The sequence below is a fragment of the Dermacentor variabilis genome, chromosome 8, assembly GCF_050947875.1.
Source record: "Dermacentor variabilis isolate Ectoservices chromosome 8, ASM5094787v1, whole genome shotgun sequence".
Lineage (NCBI taxonomy): Eukaryota > Metazoa > Arthropoda > Arachnida > Ixodida > Ixodidae > Dermacentor > Dermacentor variabilis.
The window spans coordinates 111690004-111704851 of record NC_134575.1 but is presented as its reverse complement, the minus strand read 5'-3'; positions in this window follow the sequence as shown (position 1 = coordinate 111704851).

The following is a 14848-nucleotide window of genomic DNA, read 5'->3' as shown; positions in this document are numbered from 1 at the left end:
ATGCTGCTTTCACAAAAACATGTCATTCATCAGCGGGTCTGCTGATCTAGTGATGTGTAGTTTTCCTGCTTTGTGTGGCTTCTCCAAGGGAATAAAGGTCGTCTTCAGCAAGTCTTTATTATATTGCCTACGTGCAATTCAGTTACCCGGACTTCATTTGTTTTCCTTACGAATTATAAACAGTGTTCGCATAACTAGTCACTGAAGGTTATTCTGATGCAACTAAATATAAAGAGGGTTTTAGGCTACGTGCTCGCTTTTTTTAAAATGAAAATTAAAGAAAGAGACGTAGTCACTTTATATTGGAAACGGCTACTCATTTTCTCATAGCGGAAACAACAATATAAAAATATGTAGAACGCCCATGAACATAACAATATGAAAGTGAAATGCAAGTTGCACCACAACTGAGTTCAAGAACAAAGTCACAAACACACACAAACGGTGGTGATGTAGACATCGACGAACATAATAACAGGTGCGTAATTGCACAGTAGTAAAATAATTCACGTACAACAAAGTGTATAACACCTAATATCCAAGTACTAAAATTGCAAATAACAGAAGAACGTTATAACGTTCTTCTGTTATTCACATTGTGTGAATATTCAGTGCAATACCAGGTACTTGTTAAGGATGCCTCTTCATAAAAATGTTCAAGTGCGTTGAGTGCTTTTCGCTGTGCTATTTTCGATGGCCACGGAACCAGCAATTTTGCAAGTGACAAAGGCCGGTAAGGATCAATGGAGTGTCGCTCTTGTTCTAGCTGTCGTCTTTGCATCTCGTATATGGGGCATTCAGGAGTAGGCGGCGAACGTCCTCATCGTCGTGGCCACAGGAGCAAGCAGGGGAAGGAGCCCGCTTGATGCGATATAGGAAATGTTTGGTGTATGCAGTCCCAAGGCGCAGTCGATGAAATAATGCCTCGGTACTTTTGGAAAGTTTTACATCCAGCTGTTATTTGAGTTGAGGGTTCACTTCGTAAACAATTGATTTGTTAGTGTTTTCATTACACCATATTGACATACACAATTCTTTCTTTATTACTCTCAATATCCGTTTTCTGTCCATTGGTGATGAAGGGATGAGTTGAATTCCTGCATCGTTACGGGCCGATTTTGCCAATGAGTTCGCCATTTCGTTGCCTGCTTTACCAGCAAAGCCCGGGACCAGGCACATATCCAAGGTGGCCGTCGCGGGCTCCCCCCTCCCCCCCCCCCTCGATTTTAAGACGCATACCCCTCCCCCAACCCTCCCACGCCACGACTTCTCTCGGACATTCCTAAAGCACCGCCAAATCAATGTTGAGACTTGACAGCTATTCTGCGGTCAACATTTTGTTGCCTTTTTCAATCCTTTTGGATGGCGGTAGTTCTCGGCGTCTCCTGGGATGTGAAGGCCAGTTTGCTCATCAATTCGGTGCCCGCGCGATGAACTCGAGATGCGTTCAGCTGTCACCGCCTATTCAACGGTCACGCGCATCGCCGTTGCTTCATTAGTTAAACCTTCTGCGTCTAGACGAATCCAGAGACCAGGAAAGGGATTCAGTTCGTGGTCAGCTGGTCTGTGTGCACGTGGAACGAGTTGCGGCCAGCGAAAATGCCAATTGCGTTTAAATTTTCTTTTTGTTTCATTATTTCCTCAGGTGATGGCTCGCCGCGACGCTGACAGATCCTCGGAACAATATGCCCGTGTTCAAAGACATGTTTTTTTGCCGCAAGTTAAAACACACAAAAAAAGAAGGCACATAAAGACAACACAGGCGGCTCTTCCAACTAGGCCCCCAAGCAGCTACAACTAGGCAACAACTAGGCAACAACTAGGCACCAACTCGGCGAACAAGCAGTACTGTTGCAACATATACCCGTGATATGGGTTAGATAAGGTGGAAAATCAAATAATGCGAGACAGCGTCCATCATCAAACCCTGCAATAACACTTAAACTCATAGGCAATATGAATGACACCCGTTAACTCGTCTGGTTTTTCCTTAATTGTACAGCACCGTGCGTGCAAAATTGGCAACTGGACACAAGATTGTGAAGGAGTGGAGAAATGAAGCGATCTACAAAGAGGGACGGCCGAGACAACAGCCAAACAGGAAGGAAAAGCGAAAATTAACAAATTTAACCATTGGTTATGAAAATATTTGTGGATTAACATCTCTTTATTTAAAAAGGAAACAGATAAAACGTCGCCGAAAGTGGAGGACAATTCCGTGTGTTCTGAATGACGCTTCTACATTTATCATTGGAGCCGCCTAACATAGCCACTTTTCTGCTGTGCTTATGTAGATGTTTTTCTAACCTTCTACGGTGGGCGCAGTACGTCTATAATCGCAGCTTCCTGCGCCTTACGCGGTTGTACGCGAATGGCGGCCACGCTTCGTTACGTAACTTGCCAAATAAGATTACGAGTCGGTTGTGGCACTCGCTAGAGCAGCAAACGAGGGATCCAATGGAACTGTGATTGTTCCCCAAATATATATTTCTGTATAATTCGACCCGAGCTAATTTAAAAAACGCTACTTTAGTTGGATACAACTTAAGTTAGCAGTGAAGCCCCGCCCGCACCCTCATAACCGCCAGCCACTGTTTCTAGGCTGCAAATAATTCGTACTTCAAACTTTTGCGCGCACGCGGACGGATCAGAGCACGCGGACGGTTCTATCAGAGAGAGAAGTGGGTGTGCAGAATGCTAACTAGAAGTTCTGAAGAGATGTCGGCATGTTTCCAGGCTGTGAATCCCCGTGAAATGCGGTTCCCGCGGTTCCGCAATAGTGAGGTGACCGGGCGTAGCTTGCGCAACTCCTAGGCACACTCGTAAACAACGACCCTGCAACAGCTGTAGCCAACAGAGGGACGCCGCAGATAACTTGTGCAATATGGGGGCGATAATTTGTGCAATGTCACATCTTTCATCTCCTGCGATAGCTTACTGGTATCCTGTCTAACGGGGTTACCACCGACTCCTATTGCACACTGCTTAATGATGTCCACAAGACTGTCGTTCATTCCTTCAACACTAAGATCCTCTTCCTGAGTTAAAGCCGAATACCTGTTCTGTAGCTTTATCTGGAATTCTTCTATTTTCCCTCTTACCGCTAACTCATTGATCGGCTTCTTATGTACCAGTTTCTTCCATTCCCTTCTCAGGTCTAGGGTAATTCGAGTTCTTACCATCCTATGGTCACTGCTGCGCACCTTGCTGAGCACGTCCACATCTTGTATGATGCCAGGGTTAGCGCAGAGTATGAAGTCTATTTAATTTCTAGTCTCGGCGTTCGGGATCCTCCACGTCCACTTTCGGCTATCCCGCTTGCGGAAGAAGGTATTAGTTATCCGCATATTATTCTGTTCCGCAAACTCTACTAATAACTCTCCCCTGCTATTCCTAGTGCCTATGCCATATTCCCCCATTGCCTTGTTTGCATACCTTGGCATTGAAGTCGCCCACCAGTATAGTGTATTTTGTTTTCACTCTACCCATCGCCGATTCCACGTTTTCATAGAAGCTTTCGACTTCCTGGTCATCATGAGTGGATGTACGGGCGTAGACCTGTACAACTATCATTTTGTACCTCTTATTAGGTTCACTACAGGACCTGCCCCCCTCTCGTTAATGCTATAGAACTCCTGTATGTTACGAGCTATATTCTTATTAATCAGGAATCCGACTCCGTGTTCTCGTCTCTCCGCTAAGCTCCGCTAGCACAGGACGTGCCCGCTTTTTAGCACTGTATATGCTTCTTTTGGCCTCTTAACTTCACTGAGCCCTATTATATCCCATTTACTGCCCTCTAATTCCTCCAATAGCACTGCTATACTAGCCTCACTAGACAACGTTCTAACGTTAAACGTTGCCAGGTTCGGATTCCAATGGGGGCCTGTCCGGAGCCAGGAATTCTTAGCACCCTCGGCTGCGTCACAGATCTCACCGCCGCCGTGGTCAGTTGCTTCGCAGCTGCTGGGGACTTAGGGCCGGGATTTGATTGTTGTATTCATATAGGAGGTTGTAGCCAAGTACTGCACCAGGGTGGCCAATGCTGACCTGGTGAGGGAGTGCGTCACCGGTTCTGGTCACTGGGATCAGGCAACACTCCAGGCCTGTTTTTATGCAATTTTATCGACATGCGGATTTTTTGCGTGTCGAATTGCGCGGCACCGGGATTCGCACCATGGACCGCTTGCACGCGAGGTGGGTGTTCTACCTGTACGCCACCGCTCCACTGCAGCGCAGGTTTTTCACTGGGTTGACGGCATCTAATTTCGGAGGAGGTGAGCCTTGCTTCGGTGTCCGACCATGTAATATTTCTTGTCGTCTGAGGAATGAAGCCGCTTGATATTTGGCACATCTAGCTTATAAAGCTGTGCGGTCTCCGTTGCAGCTGGCGTACTTGGGTTGATTTCCAGAGGTGCAGGCTTTATAATGATGCGCTGCCGCACAGATCTTGCATCGCAATTGGCCATGGCAGGACTTAGCACCGTAGCCAAATCGCTGGCCATTGTAGCACCGAGTTGCAGGTTCTAAATATTCTTCGCCTGGATGACTCGTAAATCCAAGTAGGACGCGTGTTGACAATGGTTTTTCAGGCAAGAATTGTAGGATGACGCTCCCGAGTGCATGTGGTTCCACTGTTCCATCTTCTCGCCGGAGCCACCTGGTCTGCCTCTTAACGGAAATGACGACGTTATCTTGTAGGTACACAAGTACTTGGTCTTCAGCCTATTAAATTGGAATATGTCTAATTTCTTGCTAGATTTTTCGTCTAAGATGGTGCTACGTGTGGTTCCACTGCAAGGCCTGCAACATGAGTTAACTCAAGTAGGCTCGTAGAGGCAGCGAGAGAAGACACATGGACGGAAAAGTTACCTTCCTCGTTACACGAAATGATTGTACCTTCACTCTTGCCGTGCTAATGATCTCGCTGGCGAACTTGTTTGGATTCACTTTCCAAAACGACGCTTCCGGGTCAATAAGCTTGAAAGTAACTGGTATTCCCGCTTGGCATGATTTCTTGTACGTCATCGGGGTGAACGATCTGTCTTCCGCTTCCATGTCGGCGGTTTCAACTATTGCGGCATCGCTTTACGGCTCATGATCGTCATTACGTGCCCTCTTGGGAGAGTTCGTCTCAAGGTCAGCATCCGCTGTTGCACTTGGGTTGAAGTGGTCACTGCCAGCCAGCTGCACAGCGAGGGCTCGTTGTTCTACAGTAGCATTCATCTCTCCACTTGCGTGAGGCAAACGCTGGGAGGAACGGGATCCCTTCTTTGCTCGTGCTCGTTTACAAGGCATCATCCACAGTTACGAGCACAGGATGGCGCAAAGGACCCACTCGAGACGCACACAGTGCTATGTGCGTAAGGTTTCTGTCTCAAATTTCAAGTGGCACTACACAATTAGAAATTTTTATCTTTTACTCTGCTTCGCAATTAACAGAGATGGCTGTTCAAGCATTCAATTATTTTATACACCCTAAAAGAAGTTTACTCTTTCGGGCTCATCGTAGTCGCACAATAAAAATCCTCATCCTTGTAGCTTGCGTGCGACTTCTTGCACACTCTTCACTCTCTACTTCCGCGTCAAAATGCTGTACCGCTGACTCGCATGTCGCCATGATTTTCCATTTATTTATTTCCACATTGACGTGTTGAAGCAACCAACACATTATCTTACGGATTTATTCAACGAGCCCGCGACGTGGCGGAGAAGCTAGGCCTTTCTCTCTAGACGTGCGAGCGGCCAGCTACTTGCTAGTGCACGTTCCGCCGGATTTCAATAAAGTTTTTCCATCCATCCATCCATCCATCCATCCATCCATCCATTTATCCATCAATCTGTCAATCCATCCACTCATTTAGTGCAATCGCAACCCTACAATCCTACCGTTAACGTCGAACACGCTTTAACAGAATGGTTTAGCGCGAGAGCGTTAAGGGCTCTCTGTTGCTCAAAATCCGCCATCGGCACCGGCGTCCGCCTTTAGCATTGGGCGTCGCTTCGGCGAAAACAATTTCTAAAAGATATGTTTTTGCTGCAAGTTAAAATACACACAAAAGCAAGACACATAAAGACAACAGGGGCCCGTGTTGCCTTTATGTCTTCCTTTTCTGTGTCTTTTAACTTGCGGTAGACAAAATGGGCTTTAGCAAGCACCAACTAGGCCAACAAGCAGTTCTGTTGAAAACAATTTCGAACCACATTCCGATCCACGCATAGCCAACCACTCTCCTACCACTAAACTAGCTCATAGTTCGTCTTTCATTCCTTACAAAGTTACTCCTCGCAATTTTGAGAACGGCAGCTGACAAAGAAATGTAATGAAACAAAAAACACCGACAGCACATTGTTTATGTTTGCTCTTCTAAGACTGAAATATTCAAAGTGCGGAACAATAACAGGAGATCGACCCACACATGAGGCCGCGTTTCTACCAGAAAGCTTGCCTTCATGCATAGCGTTCGCTGTCAGCGATTCCCGGTAAACGTTAGGGTTACATAAGCTGCAGCTGCGTTGAAGAATGAAAAGCACTAAGGGGTCTTTGAATGCCATCGCGTTCCACTCTTAAACGCGAAGCTTAAGCCTCCTCCAAATTTTTGCTGTAGTTAAGATAGTGTGTACGCAGTTCTATGCTGGAAACAGTGCTAGCTGAGCGCGATAGCCTTTACACACTTGAACTAGACGGAAAATGGCCTATGTGGAACTATCTATAGGAAATTAGATTTTGAATATGAAGTCCATGATTGCGCTTTGCGTCCGTCCTTGAGTGTTGAAATATTTATGCGATAGTGGTCATATAATGGACAGTTTTAGTTTAGCGTACCCTGTACCATTGCGTAAGCTATAACATAGCGGGTCGTTACTGCGCATGCGAGGAATGCTAAACGACCAATAGCACATAGCGTACGCACGCTATTTCTCAGATTTAGCGTTTGCGTCTTTTTGTAGTTTGCGTAGCTTGCGTGAAACATGGCGGCGGTCCTGGCTACCCACCTCGAATTGAATTTGGCCTTGCTTTTGTAAAATCCACTTTCTTCGTAGCAAAGGACAGTGTAAACGGATTTTGCTAAGTCTCAGGCCGCTTCTACGACAAAGTATTATGGATTAATTTGCGGAGTTTTAGAGATCGCTTCTCGTTTCTAGCAAATCGAATCCTAACGAAAGAAAGGATGGATGGATGTTATGAGCGTCCCCTTTGGAACGGGGCGGTGGGTTGCGCCACCAAGCTCTTGCTATTATACTGCCTAATGTCCTAGATAGGTTAAACAATAAAAAAACGATTAACAACCACACCCAAATTTTCTGATCCCTTATATATATATATATATATATATATATATATATATATATATATTTATTTATTTATATAGAAACCATCCGAGATGTCAGCGCCACCTATCGCTGTAGTCGGGAGATAGCCGCAATGATGACACATGGCCTCTGAGATCGGAAGATATCGCAGGGCTACTAAAACTATAACAAACGTGCGCTGCTTCGCGTACGCTATGCTATAGCGTATAGCGAACTGTATATTTGCGTACGCACTACTATAACGGTTTAATATCTACGTGCATTCGTTGGTCAACGGTTCTGTTAATATACAAGTCGGGCTAGACTCCTTTCAACCAAGCAAAGTTATCGAAAGCAAAGGTGTGCAAAAGTCTGCTCATCTATTAACACTTGAGGCATAGTTGAGCGTGTTGCCACAGCCTCGCGCATGCTCTTGATTTCGTAATTATATCGTAACTTGAAACCACCAAAGAGCTGGGGGAAGTAACTTTAGCTTGTACGCGTTACCACAAATTAGATACATACAAAATAACGTAATCTACGCCGCCATTCAATGAGGGTCTCGCGGTTTTTTCCAGTTCATCTCGTTGCCGCAGTGACAGTTCTGCTTGTAATGTTGAACTTACATTAAGAACTAATGTGCATTGTGTATATATCACAAACGCCTATTAAATATTAAGAATGTAAGTTTAGCCAACACATATGGTGCTCCTATTCGCCACCGACGTACCTACAGTCATATGAGGCCACTTGGTGAGCTGTCAATGCTAGTAACAAAGTTAATTGTTAGAGCGCCACGACATGCCATATTTTAATAAGGCTTGCGTTGGGACCAGTTGCAATTTCATACTTCTACTTTTAAAGCAGCGCAGCAAAGTTGAAGCTTATAAAGGGGAGAAACAGCATAGGCGAAGCGCATCTAACAATTGTTTATTAGGTCAAACGGTGGGTGTACAACGCGGGCCAACAACGCCATGCGCAAAGCGTATTGCACAAACTCATCTCGACACGTGCTGCTCATCTATTAACACCCTTACAATGCAACTGATTAAGCAAAATTCTTTGTTGTGCGCACGCTCCAGATTTCTACTCTAATTGCCCAGGAAAGAGAACGGCCTACCTGTGGGCGCGGATGATGATGAATATACGCAAGTTCCGCTTCAACAAATGAATGCGCACTTTAGCAATCCATAGAGAAAGAGGAGCTCATACGACCTAGCAAATTCATTATGAGAATCATCCTGCTCACTGTTTAGGTGCAGAGAAACTACAAAAGTAACGCTCGCCGGAAAGCATGGACCAATATAGACCAGCTTCATGTAGGAGCCACCCCTCGCGGAATTTCGCAAAAATAAAGCGAACATTACATGAGTGTACTACGGCAGTGAATATCGATGAGCTTAATAAACACTTTCCAGGAATCTTGTTTCCGCTTAGACGTGGTCATGTAGCCAGAGCCAATGTAAGCCCGCAAGAAAAAGCTTTTCTAAATATCGGACTTTTGTTTACCTTGGCACTTTAATTCCACCAGTTTGTAGCGAGTGATCTATGCTGAATCAGCTAGACTGCTACATTTGATCTGCACAGCCACGAAGAGAGCGTCAAGCATTTGTTACGCCACTGTGATCGATTGCAATTACGAACACTTTACAACGTGTGGCGGCAAGTGGACGATCGGCAGCTGTTGTCCAACTGCTGTTAGGGAAAACATCCCCATCGCTCGTCGGCCCCGAATGCCTTGAAGGCGCTTTAAAAAAACGTTGTGGGGTTTTACGTGCCAAAACCACGATGTGATTATGAAGCATGCCGTATTGAGAAGACTCCGGAAATTTGGACCACCTAGGTTTCTTTGACGTGCACCTAAATCTATGTACGCGTGTGTTTTTTGCATCTCCCTGCTATTCAAATGCGGCCGCCATGGCCGGGATTCGCTGCCGTGACTTCATCTTTAGCCGCCGAACACATAGGCACTAACCATGGCGAGTTGAGGAAACTTTTGTGCTTTATGATTGAATCTGGCCTTTGCGAATCCCTGTGGCTGCGTCTTGCCCCCTGGACGCTTTCACGCATTGACGAAGGTCGATCCAAATAGGTTGCAAAGCTTCGGGCGAAAAGCGGTTCGCAACAAATTGTATCCGACAGCAGCACGGGTGCTTATGAGAGCAGCAATTGAAGCGCGTCTATGTGAGGAGGGGACATACATTGGGAAAGAAAAAGAACGTTATGATTTAATACGGCACACAGTTTCATTAAACGACAATTACTCATTCATTTCATGTACGCATGGCGAGAAACGTAAAGGCAAGGCTATTTTACTTTGTGCTTACTAACAAATACCTCTCGCCAGCGCCAAACATAACAAAGGCTTTGACACCGTTATCATTTGCAATGTCATGCGGTCATAGAGAAACATACCTACGTAAAGCGCGGACATTCAAGCCCTTTCGCAGCCGACCAACTAAGTGACCGCCCATCAAGCTGCGTAGCGAGTTGCACTTCTACCTTACCACAAGGGCAGACAGCTTATCATACGTCTACCGGGTTACGTCCAGGCACCCCGTTTCAATAGAGGCGATGCTGCGCCGGCCATGTGCCGCTGGTTCCGCCCACCCCACCGCGCTTTCCACGCGTCGCCTCGCTTGTCTGGAAAGGTATTTCCCTTCTCTGCAGAGATAATTTTGCTGTTTCTTGTGATGAGTACATTGTTAGCAAGACTTTTTTTTTATGCAGGGTGATCGTATTTTGCACGTGTAGCACAGAATCTGAGCCGTGGCACCCGTTTACCCTGCAGCTACTCGTTTATTCTTGCACTAATATTTTCCGGAAGAGCATGTGCATTACTTCCAACGCGTAATTTTCCAAAAGTTGCTCGCAAGACCTTCGGTTTAAAGCACAGAATTTGTTACATGTGGCTCACCCGTACCGTCACACTAACGTTTCATTTGGTGTGGCACGAGCAATGTATTGCGGATTTGGGATCGCGTTGTGAATGATCTTTATCTCATAGCAAATGCACGCTGTATGCACATGGAATAGCTCGCAAGTGCCACTTTTACTAGACACGTTGTTTGCCATGCCTAAAAAATCCTTCCTGTAGTTTGTGGCTTTATCAAGTGTGTCATCCACTATTATTTTCTGTCCAATTGCTTATGTAAACCAGTAAAAATTATCTTTTTTCTATAGAACCACTGCTTCCTGTTGTGCGCAAGTGAGAAAAGCGTCTCAGAAGTTGCAAAATAATTGCAATTAGGAGAGCCCTGGTCACATTTTTTTTTTCCTATCTGCATGAGCTTATTCAGCCTTGATGGTTACTCGAGAAGCTTGCTGGCTTTTCCAGTAAAATGTTTGCGATCCAGTACATTATTACGTCCATTTGTTAGGCATGCCAAAGAACGAAAAAAATGAAGTTCTTGCACTCCACTAGAGAGGGCGTATTGAAGATTGTTGCAGTCAAATGTTAACCAGAATCAAAAACATTGTTATCGAAACCGAAAAAGAGACAGAGGTAAAGCCCACGTCTCGGCCGGCCGCCGGGCCCTACATGAGTGTCCCGTCTAAACGAATATATTTCGTTATGATGCAGCTCTTGAACTACGCGCAAAAGCGCTCTCGTAGAGTTCACCTTTTGCAATACGCCACGCTCACACGTTGCGTTCGTTTGCTTGTTGACGTTTGTCTGAATTTAATGACGTGCGTACTCTTTGTTACATCGCTTTGCGCCCTGAAAGCTCGGAACACCTATTTGGTTGAATGGTGGGGCATCTGAATATACAGCTCTACTGGCAAGTCACCGAAACAAATTTCTCGTCTTTGAGAAGCAAAATTTCGTCGTTTCTCCTTTTGAAGGATATGCCACCACAATAATTTTTCTTCCGCCGGAAGCGTTCCCTCGTCACACAGGTGGCGCTGAGCCTCATGAACCACAGGGTTCCAGGAGTCGTGCCAGAACTTACTTTTGGAAATGCGTTTGTTTGCTTGAAATCAGGGGTGCAATCAGGACTCGATCGGAACCAAAGGGCAGTGGGACGCCTCGCGTTGGGCGCTCACGGGAAGACTACAAATGAAGCTGTGCAGCGCGATATGGGCTGGCCTAGCTTTGAAGTGACGTAAGCTCACAGTAAAATTGATTATGAAGAACGACTGAGGAATATGGAAGGAAGCAAATGCGCGGGTAAAGTGTTCGCTGTATCTGTACCGGAAAAACATTGATTCACAGCGGAGGAAACGAACTAGGAAGCTTACTAGCAAGTATGCGGTCTGTACGGTGAATAAGACAGCAACAAAGAACGTCAAGCGGTAAGTCAGAGAGAGTGAAATAATCTCATGGGTGGCGGCAATGGAAAAGAAAGCTGCCATGAGTAACTACATAAGAGGAAAAAAAGAAATCAGGAAAGAAACAGTTTATGATACGTTAAAGTGAAGCTCATAATTTTTCGAAGTGAGATGAGGATGCTTTAGAACACGCACCTAAAAGCGAGATATAAGGAGGAAGAAGAAACATGGGCTTGCTCCGGTAAAGCTAGGGAAACGATGGAGCAAGTTTTACTAGAGTGTGAAGACATCTGCCAAGCGGTCAATTTAGGCACCACTGGCATCCTTGAAGCCCTTGGGTTCAGCGAAAGCAAGGGAAAAGTAAACATGTCCGCAGTAGAAATTAGTAAGAGGAAATTGGAAGTTTGGTGGAAGAAAATAGGGGAACGACAAAAAACGGAGACGTACAAAAGCAAAGTTCACAATAGGGGGTCAGAAAATTTGGCTGTGGGAGTTCTAAGTATTTTTTTCTTTTTTTCCTTTTTCACCTAGGTAGGACACTAGGCAGTATAATAGCTTAGTGGTGCTACCCACCGCTTCGTCCCAAAGAGGACGCGCATAACACCCATCCATCCATCCATCCATCCATCCATCCATCCATCCATCCATCCATCCGCTGCTGAACCGCCATGTTTTGAATGTATTGGCTTCTTGGAAGATTCGCTACTAGGGATTCCCCGCCACGCTGCTTATACGCCCCAGCTTTCTCTCTCTCTCCTTTTGTTACTATTTTCCCTTACACCAGAGTGGGGTAGCCATGTAGAGAGTTTTCGCATTCACCAGACTGCTTTTTCCTGTTTTTCTTTTCCCCTTAGAGCGATGTGTCTTCCTCTATCACCTGAATGCGTTAACTGTAACCGTCAGTTGATTGACAAGCATGTGCTCCTATTGCTTTTCGTAACACGCAGGTTAAGTAGACGCTTGTCATATATCTTCAATTTCCATGCCCGTGTGAAGACATTATAGCACATATTTTACCCTAGCGCATTTTTACTTTGATTTCATGGACCGACTACATTAAATATAAATCTGTCTTCATCAAATAAATTTTCTTCATTAGCATCACATTGCAAATGCCCACAAATGAAACGAACATTCCAAGCTACTTTCGCTCCGCATTGAAATAGCGGCTGTCTAGGTATAAGAATTTAGCATCATAAACGGCATTGGCGTTATCATTACGCCAACATCGTAAGTGTCAAGATCGGCAAAGGTATTGCATATTTTTTGTGTACCGTGTACTGCTTCGGTAATGCCCCATGTCTGAATATTTATGAAAAAAAAATTTAGCGGTCTTCTTACTAGCGCAGCCGACGGAACGGCTGAGTCAGATCTGTCATGTTACTTTGCGGCTAGGAACAAGTCTGCACGGGGTGGCGTAGGCCTTCTTTTTGATGAGTTATTTTTTTGAGACAGCGGTAAGAACAACACAAAAAGAAATGCTGCATTGAGAGCGAGAATATTTAAAAAAAGTATTGCAAACCATGAACAGTCTGCCTCAAAATACATCAGCAACGAATGCGGCTAGAGAAACCTAGAGTTTTGCGCGTTGATCCTGTTCCATCTCAATATGCACAAACATGGAAGGTGACAGCTGTCTCTTCTACCGAAATATGAGTCTGTAGCATTTCGTGTTGCACAGAAGCACCGCTGCCTTGAACGCCACAGTTGACACATGATACTCCCCGTCGAACGTATTTTGCACAAGTCACACCTGCAGCTATATATATATATATATATATATATATATATATATATATATATATATATATATATATATATAACATTGCCTTGCAAACGATATTTTTTGCCATACATTTTACCATAGTTATTACAGCAAGACTCGCTTCAACACTGTTCTTCTGTTGCGCCAGCAGACAAAGGTTTTCCTCCGGCCAAGTAGACATACTCGCATAGTTTTTATGTCTTTTTTTTCAGTAGACACAAAAAATCTCCCTCAACTCACCTGTGATGCGTAATATATTATACTTCGTTCTGCGTCATCTTTTTATTTATTGTCAGCAAGGATGTTCTAGGAAAAGTGACGCTAATACATAAAAAATTAAACGTTTTTCAGCTGTCTCCTGCCCAGTCCACGTTTACCGACCGGTCGCCTGCCAGAGAGATTTGGCGAGCTTCTTAGGGCTGAACGTCGGCTTGACACGAATATAACTGAGGCGCATCAACTAGATGAAGCCTTGCCGTGGCGCGAGCAATCGCAGCCAATATATCGAGGCTGAGTTCACGTCGACAGCATCTTCTTTTTCTTTTCGAACAAGTGCTTTTGTAAGCTCTACTTTAACCTTTTTGTACAGTTACTTGAACAGACATAAATTTTATGTGAGGCTACACTATAGCGTGTAAAAAAGTGAAAGAGCATCATAACACCAGCGATAGCGACGCAGAATCGTATTGTATGTACGAAGGCTGACACACTATTTCCTTCTAATATAGTGAAGCTAGTTAAGCTTCCAATTTTGCAAAAAAATTATAGGGTTTTACGTGCGAAAACCACTTTCTGATTGTGAGGCATGTCGTAGTGGGGGACTCCGGAAATTTGGACCACCAGGGCTTCATTAACGTGCACCTAAATCTAAGTACACGGGTGTTTTCGCATTTCACCCCCATCGAAATACGGCCGCCGTGGCCGGGATTTGTTCCGGCGACCTCGTGCTCAGCAGCCCAACAACATAGGCACTAAGCAACCACGGCAGGTTACAACTTTGCACATTTTCAGATATCAAACATAAGCATCACATGCCGTTGAAATCCTTTTTTTTTTGTTTAGACTTCAGTGTACCCTATTACGTTAAAAAACTAATACAAGTTATATTGCAGGTATGATATTACATAATTTGCCAATTTATTATACATTAGCATTATTGTCATTTTACATAATATGACGTTATTGTAGCTGTAACAGAAATAGTAGGATAATTTGTATCAGTTTCTGTATTGTCTGGTGTACAATGCACTTATCGCTAATGCTTTCCTGTCCGAACTTTGTGAAAAAGAAATGCAGCAGCGTTCCAACTAACGTAGCCTTCTTTTTCGCTCATATTTCGTTGCACACTATGGTAGAAAATAAATTCACCAAAATGACATCACTAAAACTGTGTGGCAACATAGAATGCAACGCGCTGTGGTAGTTCACTGACTATGAAGTTGTGCCACTTAGCCTGGGGTCACGGATTCATCACGCCCTCAGCAGCCTTGTTTCGAAGGAGCAAAATGCAAAAATGCA